Source organism: Ptychodera flava, chromosome 18 (genome assembly GCF_041260155.1).
Source record: "Ptychodera flava strain L36383 chromosome 18, AS_Pfla_20210202, whole genome shotgun sequence".
NCBI classification, from domain to species: domain Eukaryota; kingdom Metazoa; phylum Hemichordata; class Enteropneusta; family Ptychoderidae; genus Ptychodera; species Ptychodera flava.
The window spans coordinates 5,055,529-5,083,379 of record NC_091945.1 but is presented as its reverse complement, the minus strand read 5'-3'; the positions used below and the strand labels follow the sequence as shown (position 1 = coordinate 5,083,379).

The 27,851-nt window shown below is 37.7% G+C and overlaps 1 protein-coding gene across 4 annotated transcripts in view; it reads left to right on the top strand.

Moving 5' to 3' along the window:
• Window positions 1-27,851, top strand: part of LOC139116724 (dual 3',5'-cyclic-AMP and -GMP phosphodiesterase 11A-like) — a 116,071-nt gene that overhangs the window by 32,816 nt on the left and 55,404 nt on the right. Inside the window, exon 1 of one of the 4 annotated variants that reach the window (XM_070679331.1) lies at window positions 19,118-19,347. The exons of 1 other annotated variant lie outside the window; for it this stretch is intronic. The gene's annotated coding sequence lies outside the window, so the exon portion shown is untranslated. Of the gene's footprint in view, window positions 1-19,117; window positions 19,348-27,851 lie in introns of those variants that run through there. 2 more of the 4 variants (XM_070679335.1, XM_070679332.1) reach the window with 2 other exon arrangements.

Genomic DNA, 27,851 nt, shown 5'->3' with positions numbered 1-27,851 from the left:
TACAAATTAACTTTATAATACATTATTCAGAATTTCAGTTATTAAGCAGTATACCTTAGATTGGATCAGATATTACGGATTTGACCTCTAACTTACAATCAATTTTCAGCCCGCTGAGGTTATCAAAGATTTGAAAAATAGAATATTCAGCGATCTCATAATCGTTGTGCTTATCACATCCCATGCATGCGGTGAATTGTCGATTCTTAGCTGTCTGCTGCTTTTGACACTCTCCAATAATTAGTGTATCGACGTACTGTTCTGAGTATATGCCGTCAACCAACGTGCAAAATAGATTGTATTCCCGTGATTTAGCGTGACAGTACTGCATCATATCACACTTCGATAATTGCATAGCTGTGTTGGAATGACTTTTTCAAATATTTGATTAGAAAGAAAGCACAGTCCTTATAGTTTCTGTGCACGCTTTCTCATTGTTTGTCTTCCTAATAAGACGCACGTTTATTAAGGCAAAATGGGAGGACAGCTGGACTTGGTGAATATTGCGCAGGTGGACCATGTTTAAGATTTATTGCTATTTATATCGACTACACATCGCGCGAACATGTAGTTTGCACGGATAATTGAGTCTCGTAATCAGATTTCTTGGCATGGAGATCGCAGTAGTTCCTTAATAACTACACACAGAGAGAATTGCCCTTCCATGATGTATTTTCGATTCTATTGGAGAATTGTTTTGTGATGTAATCTCTCATCCCATTAAATGTACAAGGGCTGTTATTATAGAACTAGAAGGTCTTTTATTTCGTAAGATCGTGGGCTCATCATCAAACAACAAAGTGACTCGTGTGAAGAGTATAGCGAGTGTAATGCTCACCCGAAATATGATAATGAAATCAAATAAGTTCAGCACAACTGTATGTGCAATTGTGTACTGCAAACTTAAATTATACATTTTTTTTTATGATTTCCGGCATGAGACGACGCCTACTAATGCATTTGTATGCTTAATTAAATGTGCTTACTTCTTCATATAAGTATATTAAGCCATTAGTTGTCGTCATCTTTAACAGTCCGTCCACAATCAGGCGAGAAAAGTAAGTACTATGAAATAGTGACTGAGTGCTGAGGAAACTTGTCGGAGCAACGAGGAGATGACTGGCAAAGAAACAGGTTAGAGAGAGAGAGAGAGAGAGAGAGAGAGAGAGAGAGAGAGAGAGAGAGAGAGAGAGAGAGAGGAGAGAGAGAGAGAGAGAGAGAGAGAGAGAGAGAGAGAGAGAGAGAGAGAGAGAGACAGACAGACAGACAGACAGACAGACAGACAGACAGACTTCTGCTGATTTATGATTGTGTGTAAGAAAATGAAGGCGAGAATACACAAACTATAGCCAAGGATTTGATTGCACTTTGAAGGTGCAGAGCATTGGCTTCGTAAATGTGCTTTATTTTCCAGATAGCAAACCGTCTCAACACCGTTTGTAAAAGGAGAGTATCCAATAAAGATGTCAACAATTGTAATTACTTATTTACTTAATTAATAAATTGATTGATCAACTAATTGATTATTTAATAATTGCTTAATTAATCAATATGATTTGATGAACCTATGGGTGAGAAACATCCCTAATCTCGACAACAATGACAACATCAAGTACATCAACGACTTCAACTCCGATAGACTCTATTTAACGCCGTATAGTGATGCACCGTTAAATTAAAGACAAACTGTGTGAATAGTTGCAGCATCGTTCGGTCAAGCGTTTTCACCATATGCATTAGGATACCATGTAATGACCAGCGATCAAATTGAATATTAGGATCATTGCGTAACCATCGCCGCCATTAATAGATCATACCAATCGTATCACAGTTCCCAGCATCACTATCAAGAAATATTTGAATAGCATATCAAAGGTATTATCTAACTCTTCTCTATGATCACACAAGTATATTACTTATACATTCCCGATGAAATAACAATTCGAAAAGGCCGTCAAATATCAGATTGTAGTCTCTGTGGTGGTTTACACGGCGCCCTTCACTGTTAAATGATTTATGAGTGTGCGTTGCTCTTCCATTACTTATTGATGAGAACGCAAAACTAATCAACGACTGGCTGTGTAAGCTCATTTCCAATCAACGCCCCCATTCTTCCTTTAGATTTTGAGTATCTTCCCTATGCACTGTTCGACATACAAACACGCTAAGCTTTTCATGGTTTCCCTTCCTCAGAAAATGATTAGTGTCAGATCAAGGATGCTAGTCTACTCAACTATTGAATATACTGATCCAGTTCTCAATCAACGGCTCTCAGAGGGCTGTGCCATGGCTCATGACAGTCGGATAGGCTCATTTGATGGCGCAGTGTATCGCCTTTAGCGACAAACTAGCCTCTATAAATATTGTTCCTCGCTTTCAAGTGATGGATCAGATCATCAAAACAGCTTACGGGGAGCATAATTGGGTTATGGTACAGGGAAGATTAGCATTGCAACGATGTTAAACAGTAAATTAAAAGTAACGAACTTCAGAATAATATGTATATATTCTTGGCAATATGTTTTCTGAGCCGTACCTATCATAATGCTATTATAAGTTTCGAATCATAATACAAAGTTATAAGCTTCCTCAGTAAAACCTCTCATGTCATAATTCGTGGCTCTCTTTGCTTTGTAACGGTTCTTGGTCGGTTCGTGTCTTTCGAAACCGTACAGTTTGCAGGAGTTCATTTATTTGTAATTTAATAATAGTACCAAAAACAGTTAATTTCGCATCATTATATATGAGTTAGTTATTTTAAGTAAATGATCAAAAAAGCATAATGAAACACGATGACAACTAGCCATCACAACAAAACTTATATACGCTGTTGATGCACAAACTCGAAAAGTGCTAACACAATGGTTGGGAATATCATGTTTAGGTCAGCGCTCCTCTTATAAATGAAATAAAAAATGTTGAAAGTGACAAAACAATAAACCTGAGGCCCAACAAGTTACTGGTCCACTTTAGGAAGTTAGATTGAAGGGGAAATAATATCCTGATATGTCAAGCTTATATTGTAAATTAATCGAAATGTATGTGAAAAGTGAGTCATTTTTTATAGAATTTATACTTAACAGAAGGAACGGACGCATCGCTGATAAACCGATTCTGCTCCTGTTCTGTACTATGTCACCCTCATTGAAGAAATCGACAATAAGTCACGCTGGATGAGTGTTATTTTACTATAGATTTTGGATGGAACGTTTACTGTAAGTTTCCATGCAGCACTTTAGTAGGCTGCCGAGGCCACTCTCATGTACAATACCACGGTCAACAATGTTCCGATTTTTAGGTTTCGTAATCGACCACGAGAATAGAGATTCAAAATGAAACAAAAGCCTTACCCGAATGCTTCTGACTGTTGCCCTACCCGAAAGTCATTAAACGTGTATGAAAGAAACCAATTTACTTCAAATTTGAAGTGATATTCGAGATTTTTGTGGAGAGTGGTGAAATAAGGGTGTAGGGATTCGACATGAACTAGAGTAGCATTGTTTTATTGTTGACATCAGAAGGTAATAACAGTCACTGACATGCTGGCCTTGACGGAAGTATGCACGGATTGAACTTCTCTTTTGAATAAAAATGATCATGATTTTCATGATGGCGGTTGTGGGTCACGTTTCGGGGACTGAAGTGGCGCAGATTAATTAGCTTCTACTTGATATTCATTGATCGTACACAATCCAAACACAATTATGGTGATTCGTTTTCGCGACACTTTGGATTGAAGATATCGTAAACAGATGAGTTACGTAAGAGGAGATGAATAAATGAAATATTCATAAATATGGTGACATATTGCTTCAATTTAAGCCTAGGATGCCATGACAATGTGTGTTTGCCCTTTCCATGTTATGAAGTATTTTTCCTATTTATTTGTAAGCTCATTATGCATTCAGAATTTTCTTGATTGTGCGAAACTAGAGCACCTCTATGTATAATACATACTATGCCTGTATTGCCATTTTCCCTATTGTTCATAGAGTACTGATATTAATCAGTATTTAAAAAATGTTAAAATGTGAATCATAATTTCACTGTGGCCGGACTACGTTACCACACATCGTAGGGATATTCATACGAGGAAAGCCGCGTGAACATAGGTCGTAGATCTCTGATACGTGGAGTTATTGTTAACTATACATGAGGCAAGAAGATCTCGATTTGTTGCCTGTCCAAGGGATAGTACTCTTGACGGTAATATTGATGATGCCCGAGCCGAAGGCAAGGATATCATCAATATTACCGTCATGGGCACCAGCCTGAGGGCAGGCAACAAATCTTAATCCTGTCCGTGTTAGGATGTGTTACTCACTATATTACACCAAACAACGGTTTATGTTTATTATTTGTCTATTGCACTTAAGTACCGGCGCGGTAATATACAAAGACTAAACAAAGCTATTGACAATTTCGCTATCATCACGACCAACACCTCACACAACACAGTGGTTTGCACGGATGTCATCTGCTCTTTAAGTGTACTCAGAACTTATACACGCCGACTTTCCAGATAAAGAATTTTACTAACCGGAGAGTGCAATACATTTAACCGCAAAAATCCGACGATTGACAAATCTCTTTGCAATAATTATGTGCCTGGTGAATATGATTCTATGGTAACTTGTATCATTTTCCTGAAACTAATCCTGACTTAGTTTCAACTTGACTAGTTCGGAATTTCAAGATAATCAAATTACGTGATTAGCATTAGGAATCAGGTGTTTTATAAAATTGCGTAAGAACGATCGATAAACCGTATAATAGTGATTTAAGTAAATTTATGGGCCGTTCGATGATTAAAATCGTTCTTTTTATTGCGGTTTTAGTTCACAATGGAAATTAAAGCATACATAATTGTCACGTGCATGCAGACCAAAAAATGTAGAGTGAAAAGAATGAAAGAGAGGCATGCAATAAAACGTTTTAGTTCAAACAAGGGACTGTGTACCCTCGAGGCAGGACACCGTTTGATCGACGTCAGGAGGTAACCTGCCCTCGGGCACTTACTATAGTAGTCCCTAGTTTGGGCTATAATGTATATATAAGAGATCACTTTCTCGTTCCGTGTTGCGATTCGTCTAAACACGTCACATGACGAGAGGGTATTTTTGTAAAAGATTTTCCCTAGAGGAAAAATCGGAAAGTGTCCGGTAAAATTTGGGAAAATTGCTCAAAAATTGGATCGTCAGAACGCATTTCTGGACAAACTATTGTCTAAGGGAAATAATTTTTGGAAAAGTGACCGGTCACGTGACTATACGCACATTGCCGTCTGCGGCTTTGAACCAATACAATGTCGGGTGATTGAAGCGTGATAAACGGACTGCATGAGCGACGAGCCTCTGACCAAATGAGCAAGGTTTTCAATTCCAACAGCACAGAAACTTGATGAACTGACTGACAACAAAGATTCAAGTTATTAAACGTGAAACCGAGAACGTTACACGGTAAGGACATTTTGGCTTCTTTTTATGAAGAAACTTGCTCTACTGTTACCGATGGGGAGAACTCGACCAGCAAACTTCCCACCATGCATTGGTGCGGTGCATATACATCAATCAAAACACATTAAAAACAATAACATTGCACAGCATGAGCATTTGGTGCGATATAACACATCTACAACCTGGTCTTTATTCGAGCTATACAGCCCGTTCTTTATCCTCGTGGCTGTACGTTACACATCACTGTACCCCCTCTTCCGCAAAGTTAAAGTGCTACACCACAGAACATAACATATTCGGATCTTAGGAAGTAAAATTCTAGTTTTTTAAGTCGCTTTAATAAGTTTATCTATCGTTCAAAGCAACGAAAATATATAACTAAGCTGTTCAATTATCTGAGAAATATTTATTAGTGATACAGCAATCTACTGCACCATCATCAATGTCGTCATCACCCTATTTGCCACCAACGGTACATCGAGAAGTAAGCGAGGTCGATTTCTACTGATTTCTCTGTTAGTTTAAGAATTTCCCTGCGAAAACAGTCATTACCAAAATATGCACGTACATGTAATAAAAGGGTTATGACTCGATTTTTGGTCGATATCGCGTCGTATTCTGGTGATGTGTCCGCATTTTGACTCGTTGCTTCGTATCTCGTCAAATATTTGATACACATTGGTAGTGGGCAATTGCTTTTGAAAAGGCACAATAATGGCATTTTCAGATGAAGCAGTGTTACGACGACGAACAAACTAAGTGCGTTTTTAACGGTCAGCGTTACTCCAAGTATTATGGGCTGGATCATCCATTAAAAACTATCCACTGTTGATTGACCAATCAGAGTGCTCAATTCAGGGTGTTTTATTTACACGTAAAGCCTGGTCATCAAATTCCAGAAACGAATGACAGCGCCGTAGTAAAGTACTGTCCAATCAAAAGTGAACATGTCATATTCTGTAGACATCTGGTACGTTTTAATATTCAAATTTGGTAATACAGCGGAAACCAGCTGCAACACAAAATCTGCTGTGCCCTAGGGCATTTATATAATGTGCCCTAGGGCATTTATAGGATGTTCCATTACATTGGAAGGCTATTTCACAAATAAAAGTTTTAATTCATATCCTAAACATGTTACATTGACAAAGGGGACGGTTGACGTAAATACATTGAAAACGAAAATATATCAGTTAGGGGCGATAGTTTTAAGTCGGATAAAACCCTCATACTCGGGCTCTTCTGGTATATAAAGTCCAACCCTACGATAAAATGTCTCGGCCTGCGGCCTCGACATTTTATCGTTGGGTTGGACTTTATATACCAGAAGAGCCCTCGTACTCGGGCTTTATCCTATACTAATTAATCGGTGCTTAGAAGTACACTCACACTAACGGTAAACGATATATGAACGAGGCTGTATTCAGCGGCTCTCATGTGAGATATCGGGGCGACATAATGCACAAAAACATGTATAAAAGTTTGTGTGTAATTGTTGCTGTTATGATAATACCGACAAATTAAGAATATTGTGTTCTGCGTATCTTTGTGCATGACCGATTTCCAACTGGGTGTCTAGCAAGCAACCGTACGTATCACAGAATTAATCTGTCCATTCACACATAGATGATAACTTGAAGTAATCAATCGCTGCAGAAAACGACAGCAAGGAAATGTGCTTTTTTATTCATGAAGCTTGACACAGACACTGCAGAAGTACCGTGAAGATATCGTCCACGTATGCATTATTGAATATCTCCGAGGTATTGCAATGGATCAGAAGTTGAAAGTAATGCATGGTTTGGGCCACGTATGATAACGTGTGCATCTGTAAACGTCTTTAAATATTGAAAACAGAAAGGAAAGAATAATAAATGCAAACTTTCCGCGATACTAGGATGGCATAAATCAAGTAAGCAAACGACGAATACAAAGACATACAAAATGTTTCTATACGACGTACAAAAACTCACGCCTGAGTCAGTTCGATATGCGTTTGGTGGACATGCAAATATTTATTTTTCAATACTGTTCTCTGACTTACCTGGAGAGTTCAATAAATTTGCTTGTTTTATCACCGCTCTGTACGTATTCTGTACGTTGGAAATGTCATGTCATTTGTCCGATTTTCCGCTTCAGGTTGTCTCTTAATGCCCGAAAATTTTCGAGCATTTCGAAGGAGAAGGAACGTTGTTAGTTAGTATTCACAAGGTTATACACACGGCAATGCGCTGCGATGCTATCCTATGGTTTCCCGGAGGGGCGAGGGAACAGACAGTCGTTTACACAGATGCAAGTTTTTGTACAAACAATTAAAGAAGACGATGGTGACTCAAGAATGTTATTTAAAACACATCGAATTATAAATCTATTTGCATAGCATGGTTGAGGGAATCAAGGATTTTGATAATCCCCATGATATCATATTATCAATGATGAAGCCCAAATCATGATTTTGATGTAGGCTATACGGTGTAGCAAAGGATTTGCTATCTTTAAGAATGCTACTCAAACTGTTTCACACTGTGAGAAAAGATGCTAAAGTCGTGATGAAGACCTGTAAATTTATTTATTAAAATATCACACGGTACCAATTACTCATCTTGACAAAGTAAGCATAATTCCTTGATTATCAGCATAATGTATAATTTTTTTGAAATATGCCGATGAGATTTTTATCGTTTTATCGTTCCGGATGTTAGCATTCGTTTAAAATTCTTATTTCATAAATTTGGGCTTATCAAATCAATTATTTCGCATTTGCATCAATAATCAAACGCCATTTTTTTTCAATTGTAACAGTTTTGCGTCAGCCGACTGATCACAATCCTAACGCGTTGTCCGTTGACGCTAGACGCTTTGACAGTCGTCGTTCCTGTCCTTTCAATGTTCACTGCGAAATTCATTTAGCAGATAACTGGGTAAAATTTGTATACTTTGAAGTTTGATTGTAGTGACACTCAACTGTTTAATCTCTGTAGCTGTGATATGCGTATGGAAGATTTGATACCCATTTGTACAAAGTAGATTATCCTTTACACTTTAATTTTCAAATTGTTCAAAAAACACGTTGATACACTTTCAAAATCATTGATTAATGATTATGCAATGAACAATGACATTCATGCCATAGCGATTAATGTGGTCTTTGCGTTTTGCATCTTTACCTACCTGCATTAGGGACTGGTCAGTTTCTTCAGCCTGGGGGGGGGGGGGCGGTGGATTCATGGGGGGGTCACCCTGTTTTTGACTTTGGTGATAGGGGGGTCACCATGTTTTTGAAATGCCCAATAGGGGGGTCAGTGTGTTTTTGAATTTTGACACAGGCTAATCATTGCCTAAACTGCTAGTGTCAGCCACAAATTTCATCATTCAGTTGTATTTTTCAGCGCGCCCTTCGGGGGCGTAACTTTAATAATCAGTCATATTTTTCAGCACACCCAACTTAACATATCAAGCATACATACATCAGAGATATCTGTATGTTCAATATTTTTCAGCGTGCTCTTCAAGCTCATTACTTTAATATATCAGATATTTTTCAGCATGCTCTTCAGATGTATGACTTTAATATACAAGGCATATATATCAGAGATATCAGGATGTTTCATATTTTTCGGCGCGCCCTTCGGGCGCCATACTTTAACAAATCAGAGATATCTTGATGTTTGCTAAGTGAAAGTGTACCATTATGAAATCTGCATTTCATATGAAAAGGATGACAAATTCCTGATACTTTTCTGTTCTCTCTATGATAATTAAGTATGAGAAAGCAACATGCACAAATATTTCACAATATATATTTGATACATTGACTTATTTTAGAGATAGAAAAATGACAAGATATCTTTCCTTCTCATTGATGCAATTATTTCCTTTGTTTCACAGGTTTTCTGTAGAAAGATGCTTTTTTATGAACCAAATAACAGTAAAAAAGGCAGTTTTTGTCATTATTAGCTGTGCTTTTATGGTTTCAATGTTACAAGAAAAAGGTCCTCTCAGACACTGTACACATCAGATTTGGCTAAAAAAGCTCTCTATGGCTCCTCAGGAGATTTAATTGAATTTTTAGCAAGTCTTAACACCATCAAAGTTTTTGATTCACTGCTTTTTGATCTTTGATATTAATGATTGACGTCCATTTCTGTACAACAGTTCAGGACATCTGGTTAAGCATAGAAAGTGTGAAATACATTCACAGCTCATTCAAAATACAGCTCATTCAAAATGTACTGTATTCAAACTTTAAGATTGACACTTTGAAATTCCTATCTTACAACTGACATGTCACAATTTCATTAAAACATAGATGACTATTTAAAATATAAATATATGTAAATACAACACACACACACACACACACACACACACACACACATATATATATATAGATATATATATATATATATATATATATATATATATATATATATATATATATATATATATATATATATATATATATAAGCGATGAAATTCGTTCTTCGCTTCGATAAAGTGTGTATGTGCGATGTATGATAGTGAGCATGCGTGCGTGAGTGCTTCACGAACTCTACAACGTGTTGAGCGGTCTCAGTCAGAAAAATGTAACAACTTAGCCGACAACGTGTTGAGCGGTCTCAGTCAGAAAAATGTAACAACTTAGCCGGCTATTGAACCACTCTTTTTTGGGAGTGGAGATTTAGTCGAGTGGTTCTGTCTGTGGCCTCTCAGCTAGGCGACTGATGCCGTATGTTGTGGGTTCGAATCCGATCGAAAACTATCCGTATTATATGTATAGGATAAAGCCCGAGTACGCGGGCTCTTCTGGTATATAAAGTCCAACCCAACGATAAAATGTCGAGGCCGCAGGCCGAGACATTTTATCGTAGGGTTGGACTTTATATACCAGAAGAGCCCGAGTACTCGGGCTTATCCGACTTAAAAACTATCGCCCCTAACTGATATATTTTCGTTTTCAATGTATTTACGTCACCGTCACCTTTGTCAATGTAACATGTTTAGGATATGAATTAAAACTTTTATTTGTGAAATAGCCTTCCAATGTAATGGAACATCCTATAAATGCCCTAGGGCACATTATGTAAATGCCCTAGGGCACAGCAGATTGTGTGCAGCTGGTTTCCGCTGTGTTACCAAATTTGAATATTAAAACGTACCAGATGTCTACAGAATATGACATGTTCACTTTTGATTGGACGGTACTTTACTACGGCGCTGTTATTCGTTTCTGGAATTTGGTGACCAAGGCTTTATGAGTAAATAAAACACCCTGGATTGAGCACTCTGATTGGTCAATCAACAGTAGATAGTTTTAAATATATATATATATATATTATATATATATATATATATATATTATATATATATATATATATATATATATATATAATTTATGTCCACCTTTGTTTTACCTATGTTGTGCCCGGGGGGGGGGTCACCCTGTTTTCGAAATTTGGAATAGGGGGGGGGGGTCACCCTGTTTTTCAAAATTTGGAATAGGTGGGGTCAGCCACTTTTTGACGTTGGCAAAAAATAATCCACCGGCCCCCCACCAGGCCGAAAAAAATGACCAGTCCCTTATCTTCATAGAAGACATAAATAACAACAAATAAATCATTGTACAAATCAGATCATATCAGTGGATTTGGTCTCATTACAGGTCGCGATTTCGCGTTTCCACTTGTGATGTGTGTTTTTACACCGAGAAGCGGACCTTGAAAGGTCTAGGGTCAATTGTGTGACAACGTGACACAAGGTTAATCGGTCTACTTATATGCGAGCATTGCAAATGTATGTAATCCACAATTCGGGGTAGATGAATATTCCACATTGATAAATAATCAATACCAAAACAATGCTCATTAATATAATTTGCATTAATTAATACTAATCTGCCCCTATCTTGCATTAATAGTGCAAATGATGGAGCAAAGAATACTTCAGATTGCAAATCATTGTATATTCATCATACCATAATTTGCATATTCCAGTGAACATAAATCAGGTTTACGTCGACAGAAACCTGATGCGTGTGAATAAATTATGAACGCATTTGTAATCGACAAAATGATAATCAAGCTTTGCTTGGCGATATTATTTGTCTTAGATGAATGTAAAATGCTGATAACAGTCATTTCAATGACGAAATTTTATGGACATTTTATAGTTTCATAACTCTTCTCCTGTACTTGTGAGAACACTAATCTCGACACACCATCGTAAATATTGGGACTGTCCTACAGCCAAGAGATAATGATTACAGAGTTATCTTTATGTCTGAAACAGTCATCGCCTAGTACAGTTAGTCATCGGGTTGAAAGCACTAGAAGTGAAGGCTTTGGGAGATTGAAATGTCTAGACTGTATTCTGGTGTCATCAATTTTGTCCCGTTATCACCTCGTGATGAGACTTTTGTCCCGGTTGATCATCTTTATCATCAAGGTAGATGCATGCTCCTCTGTGCTTCAAGTCACATCAATCTCTTCCCCCTAATGCTTGCCTGTGAGTCTAATATAGAATAGCATAGGCACCAGTCATCGGTAATTCCTGATGATGTCGTTGACACAAGGAGTTGTAAGGGATTAGCATCCATCGATTTGAACAAAGTTGAAACGCGTGTGCCAGGATCCATCACAACTGCTCTTGCTTCTCGTCAATTAGGTTCTTTGTGCCGCAACAATATTTCCCGCCAAACGAAAGCTAGTAGCTAGTGAAGTTAATGTAACCACCACTAGTTGAATTGTGTCTCTAAATGGAAATGGAAACCTTCTTTCAAACCGATGCGTAGCTTCAGAGAAAGTCAAATTTGGCAATGATTGCATGGAATGACTTCACTACAAACTTTGAAGACTCTGTCACTAAGTTGACCTGCTTTCATAGATTCCAGAATGCACTTTGTTACAAAGTAGGTGGCAGATGCACAGCGGTCTGTAGGAACCACAGTCACAAAATGGCTATTGGAAACACCCCACGCTCGTGTTTCACGCCACACAGCAAAGTTCTGGCGCTGAATGCCTAGCTCCATTTCCGAATATCTAGCAATGTATTACCATCTGTCACTGTCGTATTGCTTTAAAAACTATTCTTGCAGATGTCTTCATGGGTTTGTTCAAAGTGCTTTTGGAGAAAGAGATCAACGGTGATATTTTCGTGATTTCCAGTAAATGGGTTGAAGTTCTTGCGAAATTTTCTAAAATCCTTGACGGGGCTGTCGTTGCAAGACAACAGTGATGCTCAGACTGATGTTGAGAAAGAAAACCATATATAGTCGTATCAGTTGAAATCTGGTGCAACATAACGGTTCAACTCTGTAGGCTGCTTACTCTGGCGCATGCGCAAATATCAATGTAGCAAGATTTAAAACAAGATTATCGTAAAACGCTCTTTATGTCTCCGCCATCTCCGACCTGTCAGAGTTGGCCGCGTTCCCATGCAGCACTGAATCTCTCTGTCAAGTCACAGTGAAGTCGCCTCTATCCAGTCTCTCTCTCTCTCAGCTGAGTGCAGCAGTGCTTTGTCGAATTACAAGAATGGCGTTGACTTTTATCAGTTAGGATTAATAGCACATGATGAAACGTAATAAGAAAGCTGTCACTGGAATTAACCCACTTTACTGCATCCATTCTACCTGTTAGTTAATGGATAAGGGAACGGTCAGTTTCTTCAGCCCGGGGGGGGGGGCAATGGATCCATGGGGGTCTCACCCTGTTTTTTGACATTGGTTAGGGGGGTCATCATGTTTTAGGGGGTCAAGGTTACAGGCTCATAATTGCATTTATTACATGCCTAGTATATCGAACGTCACTCGCTCCATTTGCACTTGTTTTATAACACGCTCATTTTGTATTATGTTATGGCTTTTAACGTGTTTTGATATTATGCACCGCAACAATCCATTGAAAAAACTTTACTTGGCGATTACTCCACAGCGGTAACAGTAGTACCACTTTCTTCCAAAAAATACTCTAAGCATACCTAGCAGCATCCTTTGTAGCACTTGAATCTTTTTCGTCGATGAGCTGTTCAAGAAATTATTGGAAAATATTGCTGTTTTAGAGAGAGGCTCGTCGCTCATCCCTGGCGCTCATCACCATCTTGCCATCCGCCATTTTTAAGGCTGCAGACGACAATGCGATCACATGACCGGACACTTTTCAAAGTTTTGGTCAAAAACATTTGCCTCGGGAAATAATGGTTCAAAAATACACTCTGACGTCACTGTTGTCGATTCAGTGAAGACTAGACGTATCTATTTTCTTGTCACTTATAACGTACTCTGGCGAATCGCAACACGCGATGTGGCGTGTTATAAATATATAAGATACAAATCATTGTACATCAGCGTCTGTAGCGCATGGAGTTTCGTACTACAGAAAGTTTGGGTATCAGAGGACGCGAAGTCCAAAAACTTTGACGCGGAGTCTAATAACTTTAGGTGTTATTCGACGCTATTTGACCTTTGACCTCACAACACCTGTACCTCAAACAAGAGAAGATTTTTTACTAAAAATATACATGTAACCACTAAATAATGGTTAGTCCAAAACCTGTGAATTTAAGTGAAATTATTTAAATTATTTATAACGCTCTGCATTCCGCATCGAGCACTGTAATTTCCCACGAGGACATCTGTATACTTATATATATATATATATATATATATATATATATATATATATATATATATATATATATTATATATATATATATATATATATATATATATAATGTAAAACAAAGCAGGTCAAGACGCACCAACTCAGGACACCAAGCTCTTCATTTATAAAATTTATTACACCGACGTTTCGTGGGAGTAATCCCACTTTATCAAGGTTAAAACGATAAAAAAGGCGAGCAGGAAACTGCCCAGCTTTCCTTCGAACCCAGAAGTCGAATATATATATATGTATGTATATATATATATATATATATATATATATATAATATATATATATATATATATATATATATATATATATATATATATATATATATATCTCGGAAGGGAAGATCAGCCGATTATTTTACTTTCCATGAGGCAGTCAGCCTCTTTTTGATGTTCACAAAAATAATCCACCCTCGGTGTAGAAACTGACCAGTTCCTAAGTGGGAGGATTTGCCGACCAGTAAGCTTGCCATGTATTCAACACTTAGCAGCTAAACATCTCAACACGTACGGAGAACACCCAAAACAACAACTTTTTACAGTAGCAAAACAGGAAAACGATCTCTGAGTAACAAGATAAAGAGTCTGTTCCATAGCTACGTTATCAGAAAATGTCGTTCTGATTTATTTACCGGACCCTCCAGCAATATTTTGGCAATATTCCACGCCTCGGCTATGAGTATTGTTTCATATTCATGATAACAAGCCATTTATTAATCGTATAAAATGTCAATTTATGTCATAATAAAAGATTATAGTTGCATTTGAGGCATACAGTCGTCTGAGATTTGACAAAAATATTGATTTGAAATTTATATATACGAAGTTCTACAGATGATTGCGTCACAAAACAGTCATCGATCTCTATAAAAGAACTAGTAGTGATAAGATAACATCTCTATTCATTCAGTAAAAATATTTAACAAAATGATTGATTACATAACATGCCATTAATATTGCGCCATTAAGTTATATATCCTGCTTGTATTATAATTTATTACTTTTTTGTTTTTGTTTTTCGTGAAAGCTTCTACAGTTTAGCGGCCCTTTCCCTTCTCCCTGTCGAACAAGAAAAAATGAGAGATACGATGTTTGTGAATTGGCTATATGTATAGAGCCTTGTCTGAGAGAACTACGCCGCTGAGTAAAACCTTAACCCTTTGTTCAGACTCCGGACTATCACTACAAATGCATCAATACATGCTTAGCGTCGTCACAAGTGTGTTTCAAGGACACCGTAAACTGTACATTTACAGACTGACCTCACAGTGTTCAGTGGCAAACTGACTGAGTTCATGACCATGCGATTTTTCCAGTCGAACAGTACTGAAAGAAGTTAATATTCTCTCGCCCATTACCTTGCCTGAAGATCTGCTCCCCTACGCCGTCGTCTTGCTAAGTCTCCCAAGTCTTTCAGTTCAGACTTTACATGCGGCAAATGGATTTTAAAAGCATCGTACACTTAATGGAAAAAAAGGAACACGACAACATAATCTTCACTGGATTTTCCCTGTATTAGATCGAAAACAGCACAGCGTCATCGCCTAGTTTTAAAACAACCCAGAGTGAAATCCTTTTTGGGTCTTTTTGCTTATAATTTTGTTAAAGCGATGTCAGCTATTATTGGAAAATTATGCACTTTTAATGTCAGGAACTATGTCAGTGACGCCATAAGTGTTTTCCGTGCGAAACCACAATTACGGGACGGCAATCCATGTCACACCCGACACGCAGAGGTGGAAGTAATCCGCTTAATGTTGAAATATTAGTTGTAGAGCTGGGATAAAATGAATTGCTGTGAATTATGAGCACTTGACCTGGGTCATCTAAATAAGTGATACATCCGCTTTCTGTAACCTTCCGTGTTTTTGTGGGTCGCCAACGATGATAAATTTTACCGAAAAAGCAGAAGTATGTTTTAGTGTGACAAAGTGAATGTCCAGGACCTGTTTTCGAGGACGTCCATTATGTTCATAAATGTTGAAAGCAGAGGCATTGCGCAAAATGAAGATGGCTACATTTGTTTGATTTGTAAAAGGCAGCGCTTTGTGTATGTCGACGATCAGCGTCACTTCTGTCAGCATTGCCCACCTCTCTCAATAATTGTAAACTTTTATAAGAATTATCGTTCATTTGTTCAACTGTTATGGATAGCACATGCCAAAAATAGCAGGGAAGTTGACATTTGGCGTCTTCATAACTTTAAAGGGAAAGAAACCACGATAGTCTCTGCACATGAAATCGTGCACAAAGATAATCGCAAACGTAAATTTTGGTACTCTGCGCTCGTCAAAACCACTGTCTCGAAACATGGGTAAATAAAACCTCATAAAAAATTGATCGCGTCGTAAAATACCCAAGCTTGGATTATGGCTTATAGTCCTCGGAATACTAAGAGTATGGCACTGTGAAATCTAACAGTGCTGTTTTGTGCAATGTTCACAACATCTGAAGAGCTATTTACAAAAGCGGGATTTTAAAGGTCTCCGATAAAGTTTTCTCTTAGGTTTTGTTAAGATGGAATGCGCCCCGGGGACAGATATCTCGAACATTTTAAATTCCTTTCTGATCTACTACTTGTGGTGGCCATTTTAAAGCTCTTGCTGTAAGAAAACTTTTAATCGTCTCAGTTTTTCGAAAATCGAAAATTTTATGTCTCCATAGACGGAACACAGGGATGGCGGCCATTTTGAATTTCAAATATCGGTAAATCTTGGGCAATTTGTTTCTCAAGTACTAGAAAAATTTGCACGGTGACCTCCCAATTTTTATTTGAAAGAGACTGGTTGAGATATTCCTTTAGGAAATTTTGATCAAAAGTTTAAGTCATCCACTTTCAAGGCGCATACTACCTTAAATGCAAAACAAAAATACTCCGCTTATTTTTGATCGTACAGTTCGGTGTCCAGTGTTTCAGTGGTTGTTATGTGATTGAGTGCAACATGGTAACAGCTAGCGCTTATTGCTGGTTAGACTGTTTGAATTAGAGTTGACTGCCGATGCGTCGCTTTGTAATTTTGGGAAGGAATAATTTATGGCCAACCTGAGCTCGTTTCGTGAAATGTGTAAAATATGAGGCATGTCGTAAATATCTGTATTTTGCATAACAAAAGGAGCACGTCTCGTTTAATTGTCATCGGACAACTTCAAACGTGAATAGCACTCTTGTGTTTCGATATCTGAAAACAACCTGCATAATTTCTACACTGAATAATTTCCATAACTAGACTGCTTATATCATACACCAACTGTAATAATATGAGTAGATTTATCTCCGCACGCATTGAGGTTCAAATTCCATTACACTTTTACTGGATGATGGATACATCATTTTACTGGATACATCACTTTTACTTCACAAAATAATATTTAAATTAAAGGTCGTAAAAAGCCTCGGAAAATAAATCTTTAGTGAGTATTGGGGTATGGACACTTTGCATTCTTGTCACGAGGAATGTTGCACGTATACTAATAAAGTACACATTTCAATAGCTGGGCAAATATTGAGAATTTTCCTTATCATTCGCAGGTTAAAGACGCCAATATTTTAGTGTTGACTTTTCCTTACTGTAGCCTACAGAATGTCGTTCCTGTTTACCATGTCAAGGGGTTATGAATTCGATATGACATTGTGTATTATAGACGAAAGGTGTATTTACCAAGAGCAATTTCGTACTAATTTGACTCATAGAGGTCAATAAGTCTCCTGATTATATTCCCATGTTTGGTCTATATTTATTTTATGTTTCTCAATACACAGCCCTAGTTGATTTAAAGGGGTCTCGTCGGAACTGCGCGGGCGCGACTTTCTTTGTTTACAAACAATATATTTCATGCATGATATCTAGATGCATCAAGTCAACATAGCTGTACATTTAAATTTACGATATTCGTTGTTATTAACAAACATGTTTTAACTTTCATCAATCGCCAACGTACCCTAGATACAGTGTTTACATCGGCCGTAGGGGTCCATGGCAACCTTTGAACAGAGTTCCGACGACACCTTCCCTTTAATACGACTCGGACGCTTCCATTTTCAAAGGGAACGACAATATGACGTGTTTCATTTGTAAGGGTCATGATAATGGAAACAATACGTTGCAGGTCACATGATATACACGTTCTCACAGTTTATTATTGACGTACATCAGACAAACCTGATGATAAAATCTTTAAAGACAGACTTTTGCGTGTACCTCCAGGATGATTAAGGGTTTCTTTGCAGACGAGAAAAGAAACTTGCGCTACTCAATTTAAAACCCACAAATGGTAGATCTTTGGGTTTGACTCGCCGTCAAATCAAATTGGCTGGAAAAGGAAAAAGAGTCAAAACTCCCCTTGATTTCAAAACCTTCATTCGGTCAAAAAATAACGTCTCTTCTCACACGATCAGAGGTGTTTTCAGCAAAGTGTGTTAAATGCAGTTACACTCTAGGCCTATACCAACAAACTGTCCGTGATTATGACAGTATTGTCGTTACTTAGAAGACTTTCAAGACAAAAGTTTTATCTCTGGTCAATATACATGATTAGATATACGCACATGTTGTTATTTTATTTTGTAAATTTTATTTCAGTTAGAAATGAATTATTTTATTTTATTTTATTTTTTGTTTTCTATATTTTCGTTCTGCTCTAAAGTATGTGTTATAGAAAAGGCCATTGTAACTGTTCATTAGGGGTTGTCAGGAAATGGGTAAATTACTTCCTACGTGTATGTACTAGTTGCCCTTCAAACCATTACAATGGTGTCCAGGGACTGAACAGTTATCATGAGAACATAACTACACTTTGCCCTGGTCAAAGCAGAAAGGTCAAAGCAACGTCATTGTTTTGAAGCAGGTCGTGTTGATTGGCCAATTCATTAAGGTGATACGAGATACTGTTCGTCAAGCGTTTCCCCATAACGCGCTGGCTGCTGCTGTATGCACTGCTTATCGCGTTAATCACGTGCAACTCTCACTGCCATGGCAACGCCCATTTCCGCTGCGTCACCGTGTCTCACAAAATTTACGTCCTATAGCGTTTGACACGCTGTTATTTTTCATTCGACTGCCATAAGAGGGAGAGGCGTAACGTTTCTGCTAGATCGAGGGATTTGTAAAACTGGCCTTGATTTCGGAAACAGCGGACAAGTCAATGTGACGATAGCATCGCTCAACAATCAAGTACGTCCCTAGTACGACGAACTCCAAAGGTACAGTGTGACGAGCTCCAAAGGTATAGTGTGTTCACCATCGTATAATGTGTCCAACTGTTCGCCTTCCATTAGACAAATAGCACGCTGCTGAAGATAGCTGTCTCCCATGAGAAATGCTCTATAAAATGGCTGGTGGTGTATGGTGTTCCTGCGGAATGCTAAAAACAATATTTAAAATTTGAAGATTCTAAATGAGTTTGACGTAATCCAAACGTATTTGGCATTCTCTTTACGAACAACCACAGAAACTATAAATGAAAACGAAACACTAGATTTGAAAGAATAAATTTCTGTTTCGGTTTGTTAGATTTCTGTACGGCTATATGACAGCAATATCCGCCACAAGTAGACACGGTTGTATCTGATATAATGCTCTGGAAATTGTCATTTCTGAATTGTTGATAGTGATTTAAATTTTAGCCGCATATGTCGTCAGTTCCAGGACGACAGTTGAAAGTGCTTAAACAGTTATATCATAAACGCTAATATATTACTATCATTGAAGTAATTATTTGTTAGGTTGGCGGTTGAATTTGCTCTTCTAAGTTACAGCAGCGTATAGACTTCTGGCACATATTTCTCACGTCCCAGTTGTTCTATAGATTTATGACGTCATCGGCGAGTAGATTTCATACTCACGAATATTGGTATTTTGTGTGTGTGTTTCATCAAGTCCATCGAAACACAAAGGTAATAATAGAGAACAGTGTGCTTTGAAAGGCGGTGACGCATGCAGCAATATCGCGTGCGGGGATGTTAGTTCAAATAAATTCACAACTCATTTCTGCAGCGCAATCTATCTAACTACAATTACAAAGCACGCAAAACGAGAGGTGGACGCTGTCCGTATATTCTATTGCGCAAAAGAAATTTTATCGAGTAGAAATCCAGACTAAAACGTCATCATAACATGATCACCTCACTGAAAGTTGTGAAATTAAAGTAAACGCCTATACGGCCATTGGGTTTCTGTTTTGTATAGAAAACAAGTTTAAAAGCTAACGTATAACATTCAACGGCATAAGTATCAAATCGGAAAATCACTTTGTCAGGCTGCGTAAAACATGATACGGGCGGAAAATTCGATTTTTTCATAGTGTTGCATCTACAAACGCTACATTTCTTTAGACAGAAACATGCAAGAATTGGCTTACAGCCCTTCAGCATTGAAGCCAGAAAATCTTCATTTGCACAACAGCAATGTGGCAGGGTGAAACCCGTGGTATTTATTTTGAAACACATATCAGGATTAGTGGTGACGTCAGCTTTACCCAAAGCCGGAACAGTTGTCGATGGTATCTAGGCAGTGTTGTGAAACATCTTCCACATTCGCAGGGTTGAGTTTCGCTTCCAAAATAATTTTTTTTACGACAAAGCGGGTAATAATTAAGTAGATTCCTATTTTTTCACCATTCAAAGGACGAATTTATAGTTTTATAGTTTTGCGATGTGAGTGTTGAAACTATTTTGAATGAGTTCGAGATGTCTGTACAGTTCATATCAGGAAGTGACGGCTTACAACCTGTCGCGGAATTACACGCAACCTGTTTCTCTGTTGTTCAAACGTATCTCTCCCACAGAAACATCCGCTGTTGATGCTCATAATCCGGTTTTCGTGCGTATGTCCCTGTCCAAGCTATAGCTTCTCAACGTATCTATCATCTTGCCAATGGCTTATTCTTCATTGAGCGGTGTCTTCATCATCAGACCTTACACTTCTGGTACATGGCTGGGCGATTTTTTTTGGGGGGGAAGCATGGTGGAATCTCTGATGAGCTTCATGCAAAGATGAATGTGTTCTCATTATCTTTCCCCAACGCCGCAAAATAATGCATTGTAATCCAAACATACATCAAGGCTTTCCTGTGATAAACTAGTCGCTCAGAAGATAACTCGTTGATGTGTTTTTCTAAACTTCGTGGATTTTGATAGGTCACCGTTGCCTAGTTACAAAGGGAGGAACGACTAGCGCGCATCTGTTGCTACATAACAGCTGAAGCCGCTGCAATTTTTCAATCGCCACTGCAGCAACCAAATCACAGGTCAGCAAGGGTGGTTATGTACCGGATATCAATTACATGGGGTGAATGATTTGGTTGGTATAGCCTTCATTTTACATATTAAACAAAAGTTAGGATGATATATCCAAATCCTTTCAAGGCTCACAGAGAGCTTCGCTATGTTTTGTGTTACGTCGCAACCAAAGCTGAAAAATGCGTTTTTAATGCAAAAATACATTATGCATCTAGACCTTTCTTCCTTGGTGATTTTGTTTGATGATGCGTTGTATGGACCTGTAGACAGGAAAATGTGCATAAGAATTGGGGCTGATATATACACGGTTATGCTCAAGGCACAATCAAAACGTTGTTGAATGCTGAGACAGATATATTACTGACTATGGCTATGTTACAAGGATGATTTGAAATGGCAAGATTTGCAATTTAACAATTGGTATTTGTAAACAGTATAATTTTGAAAAGTAACAAGAATTGAAAGCGGGGCACAAATATTAAGTGCAACGCGCGTCTTTATATTGAATGCACATCATCATAACAGATTAGTCAACATCTCTTCTGGTCTTTTAATGATAAGTGAACAAAACTTTATTTTCTTTTCAGTCTGTTAACTTCTCAGGAGAAACCTAAAACTCGTAAAAAACGTTCTATCTCTCCTTTCCTTGGAATATAAACAATTTGTAGCACAGTAGAACGGAAATCATGTTTCAAACTGATACAACTGAACTCTTGTTCGACTTTGTAGACTGTTTTAAATCTATTTGTACTGTCACCTTCTTAAAACTGTATATAAGCGTCTGCGATTACTGTTTTTATGTGGATTTATGATTATTAAAACAAATCCGTCTTTGCATGCAGACACTATTAACAACTACAACTACATACTTGAATGGCCTTGTGCAGACCATGTTCTAAATAATGGCTTAGTTTACTTGAGTTACTTCTCTGAAAAAGAGAGGTCAAATTTTAGCCCACTTTCGTGTGTCTCGTCACTATTACCACGACTATACAATTAATAATCATTGTATTTCGCTGTAACTATTCAACATTTACTTGCTACCGTGCTCAGTTTTCATGTCACCGCTATGTATCCGCCATCATCACCACATCTGACAACCACCGTCATTATCGTTGTCGTCGCCATCGTCGTCATCGAAATTCTAATCATCATATCGCCACCGTCATTGTCAGCATCGCCAAAATCGTTGGAACCAGTGCAACCTCTACAACACCATCATTTCACCCTAAGAACTTTCAAAATCAAACAACGCGTACTGTTATTGAATATCTACAACCCAGCGGTATTTATCTACAGTTGACAATTCTTTCGAAACAGTTGCACTCTCATTGTTATGAAACATAGATGACGTACTATAATAGGAATACAAGTGTGTATTGTCAGACCTATACCTACGTCTCAGGGCCAGGATACTTGAAGTTTGAGAATGCATATTACAAGTTTTTGGATTAAGAACACCTGAAATATCTTGCGAAAGCATAGTCTGCGGCCAGTACTGTTAGGTCTGTATTTTTCACGTCCCATGTTTTGTATGATATCATGCATATGCATCCATTTTTGGCTTGTCTCTGCCGAAGATATGTTAACCAACAAAAGTACTGTTAATTAGCTCTAAAGATAAACCGAAACGTGCACCTCTCAGCGCTTTAAGATAACGTATTTATTCTTAATTTCAAGCGACCAAGAAAACCCCGTGACCTCCCCATGACCTCGACCAACCAGTCAACCTTCTCATCTGCTAGTCAAGTACTCATTCCTTTGAGAGAGTCAAATAATATTTTATGTAAACGTTGAACCATTTGCAGGTTACTGTTCAGTCAATAACAATTCCCATTTGAAGGCCACTCAAGATGTGCGCCATATAATTTATAACGATTATCGTAAAAAATCGGCATAAAGTGTGTGTGTCCATGTAGATTGGAGTAAATATTGTATGGTCAATCATATTTGCCGTACCGCAACGAAGTGAATTCATATCTTGTTAAAGTCTTGAAAGTCAAATCATAGCTCTTTTGACAATTTTATTTCTCTTTTTTGAATATTCTGTTGTAAATAGAACATTGAAGGGTTTAATAACATGAAAACGATGTACTGAATCCAAGGCACTGAAATAATTCATTTTGTTAAGTACCTCTCCTTTGAGAATGCTGGGAAAATATTTATCAAGGAGATGATTAGACCAACGGGTTCATCGCCGTCTGCATGCTTTTTTGCAGAACCAAATAATTGATAGAGCCGTAGCTTCATCAATCCATTTGCCCCTCCCTCAGGGCATCTTACATTTTACGGCACAACATACAGAGCTACATCATGTGCATAAACACGACACGACATTTGCAGTTGATCATCAAGCTTCTTAGATCAGAAAATTGAATTGCAATGATTCCTTCTACATGCTGATTTAAAACCCACAATTCAAGTGGAGGCGGAAATCGCTCAGAGTTTCACATTCATAAAAGCTTATTTGATAATGTTAAAGTAGTACTAAATGTCGTATCGTTGTCAAGGAGCCAATCAGAAGAGCGGAGGCAAATTATGGAATCTCATGCGTAAAATATACAGTTTTGTCATGCCGCCAGTCGTCTCCATGGTGACTAACGATAGTGACTGGGCGTATGCTACCAACGCGAAACCACGTGACAGAACCGTGTCTTTTTCGGCGGCCCTGAGTAAATATGTAACAAGAACGACGACGATGACGGCAACAACAACAACAGCAATCATCATCATCATCATCATCATCATCATCATCATCGTCGTCGTCGTCGTCATCGTCATCATCATCATTAACATTACCATCACAAGCTTGCTATTTCAGCATCAATAACTACTAATATTTGACCAAAGACGAATGTTATAATAAATAGGCAAGATTTAAAAAATTTAATCGAAGTAAATCCAGCAGAACAACAGAGAATTTGCATATAGTTCCCTTTAGCAAATCATAAGCATAGTATTATAGAAATAATTTGCATACATATTCATATTTTGTAGTTATCGTGACTGTAAAAATCCACTACAGAAGTTCCAGGAGCTTTTCATTCCTGACTGTAATTTCACGTTTCAAGGTTAATCAAGAGAATATTCAATGAAGCTTTCCTTGATTTACATATTTTCCCCAGAGTATAGGCGGATTTCATTCTTCAGATTTGGCATATATCCAAATGACTCTCCGAAAATTGCCTGTCAATTTGGTCCTTAAATTTCACTGTCATATTTGTCTCTCTAATAATAGGAGCAATATTTCGAAATGCAAGGCATCGGAATGCAATTTACTGAAGGTGTGATTGCTTAGGTTTGTTTGTTTATTTGTTTGGTAAACTGAAGGACTTCTGCGACAAGATAGAGGTGAGTGTAGTTAAATAGTAACAGACACTCCTTGTGATAAATGAACATATTTTATGACATTAAGTCGACTGTCCCCTGTTTTATGGCACATCGATATAGATATCGCTCTGTTAAACAGAGAAAGCAAGAGAAAAGGAGATAGCAAATGTAATTGAAGCAATAAATACTTCCCGTACGAATAAATAATCGTTAGTATACGGGTCAATGCAGGGACCTTCCTTCACCTTTCACTTTCAACAAATTGTAGTATATCAAGTAATATTATAACATTCCCAAACGCTTAGAGTAAAAGCTGCTTAACACCGCCGCAGGAGACCATACATTCCCACCATCTTCATAATTATTCTACGTGATGTACTTCATCTGCGACTTGGCTGTGCTACTGTGTAGTGCTAATCCACAAAGGTAGCAAGTTCTGCAGCATGTTTATAAACGGCTGTTTCGTCATATCGTAAATGAAATGTACGATCACATTTGTTTCGTCCGCCAGGGACACAGTTTTGTTGACAGATAATGAAATCACGACGACTATCTATAACGCGTTTAACAAAAACGTCAGATCAGGCAAAACGAAAAATAATCGTCCATTTTTGCGCTTCAAATTGTTTCTTGTTTGTTTTTCTTTCTTACTTAAGCCAACAGTTTTTACCCGGTCATAGGGGTAGTGAGAATGTTTGTGAGTATAATTTTTTAACATTGCATACTAGTGACCCTTCCATGGAGAGTGGAATTTGCAATATTCACAATTTTCAATATATCGAATTTCGCGTACTCAGAACACTGCACATATTAAAGAAACATATGGACAGGATAAGGCTTATTTGTTTAATCGACAATTATATTATATACGTCACTATCGGAAGGGATAAACGTATGTAGGCTGTCAAATTTGATGGTGTTTGTCGGAAGTTTTACGTATGCGCTCCAATTTACAATTTGCGTAAACGGTCATAGAACCACATTGCAATGGGCAATAAGCAATATGTCTTCAGTTTTAAAAACAACGTATGTTTTCATAATTCATAGTAGATGACGTCCGTATTGATTTGAATAAGATAATAACGCGATTATTTGTAGTAGCCAGGTTGAAATTTCAAGGTTATAGAATACTCTATCTAAAAACAAGAAAGAAGACAATATCGTTAAGTAGTGTGAGCCTCTGGCTACAGTACGCACAATCATGGTTGAATGTGTCATCAAAATTTAAATGTTCTTAACGTAAATCAATCGCTTCCTTGATTCAGATGTGCGTCGCTACAGATTGATTTACATCGTTGCGAATCGATGACGCCTTGACTGTTGCGAGATTGCTCACTAAAATTTCAACGCATCCACTATCATTTATGTATTATAAACATCATCTATTAACAGACACTGCCTTTTTGCTGTGAGTGCAGTAAGTTTCTTGTTCCGGTTTATTGGAGTTTTTAGAGTCCACCTAATTAATATTCACTACACGATCGGAGGTTAATTGCCACCAGGTAACGTATTCCTCTTACAGATTATCGTTTTGATATGATAGCGGAGAGGAAGCTTAGATGTTCATATTATAATGAATGGCAGTTAAGCGACTTATAATTGAAGTAAGAAACAACAGTTTCGCTGAATTATGGACGCTTTAGACGGCAATGAAACATGATAATGGAGGGTAAAAGCGCAGATCAAAGTCATGCCGATTGATAATTCCAACTGCACCTCTAAGAGAGCATTTAGCAAGGCAAATATTCTAAAAATGTACAAACGAACAGATGTAAATTGCAACATTCTACAACACAGTATTGTTGTCAATTTTCCTAATGGATAATTCATGAGGATATAGTTGAAGAGCGTCTTATTATGAATTACTATTTTGTTTGTAGAATACAGTCATTCTAGCCAGTCACGCCTCGAGATTCAAAGGACGAAGGACAAAAATGATAAAATGAGTGATTTATTATGGAACTCACTGCACTGAAAACACGTGCTCATGCAGAAGTGGCAATGATGCCTGTTTCTGTTAGAGAAACGCGGGGGGGGGGGGGGGTGTGTTAAACCTAGTCCTAAATGAAAAATTATTGATTCAAACAACATTTCATCACGCATACCTGAATGGCCAGATGCAGTTACGCAGTAAAGAGGTCAAACATTGGTATATTTAGGCCAAAAATACAGTTGGCATTTTCGTTCATAGCGAACTTTTTAGCATTGATTTTTCCAGTACTGAGATTGGTAAGCCAAACTTAGCCTGAAAGTTTGCCTGGAAAAAGAAAAGTGCGATTACTGATCGTCATCCCCAGAAATTTTATGTGAATAATCTACTGTGAATCATGCTCATACTTGAGCTAGCAGGAAAACCAGGCCAGGATGTTATCGAATACATTTCATTGGCTTTTATTCTGGATGATAAAATGCAGACATGATTATCATTTTGAAATTTGACCTGTGCTGTGACCATCTGTCGATAAATCATGTGCTTTCATGAGTGTGTAAAGATATCGTGCCATGGGACTTTTCACGACGAGATTGTTCATGACCTTATGGAAAATTCAGACAGAATGTGATAAATAAAACCTAAAAATTCTCATTTTACGAGAACAAATGTCATTATTTTAGCTACCGGCACCTTCGCAGTAGTGAAGTTAATACAAAAAGATCACGTGCACCGTAAGGTATCGTTACATTCACGCCTTGGAGTCTGCCATCGGTATGGAGGGGTGTTAGAAATTCTGACTATCAAATCATCGTGTTTGGTTGGCGTTTAGCCGCAGCGTGAATTTTAAAGTGGCAAAATTCTAACTGAATATAGGTATATCTACTAATGACATAGAGACTGAATAAGCCATCAATTTTTCTCACGCCCATCGTATGCAATTTATCACCGGGACGGTGTTCAGAGGAAGGGTGGTAAAATGATACATGATAAGACTGGGACATTAAATTTTGATAACATTCAACTGTGTGTTTGTACATCCATGGAGAGTCTCAGAGTGTAACAAACCACGACATTCAAACAAATTATAGAGTGAAGACGCAGTTGTATATAATGCAGCATATCGATATTTCTTGCCTTCTCTTGTCATGAACATTGACAAAATTTGTCGTGGTCAATATTATTGTGACGCAAATTATCTGTCTTGTCTAATCTCTCATCAAGAATATA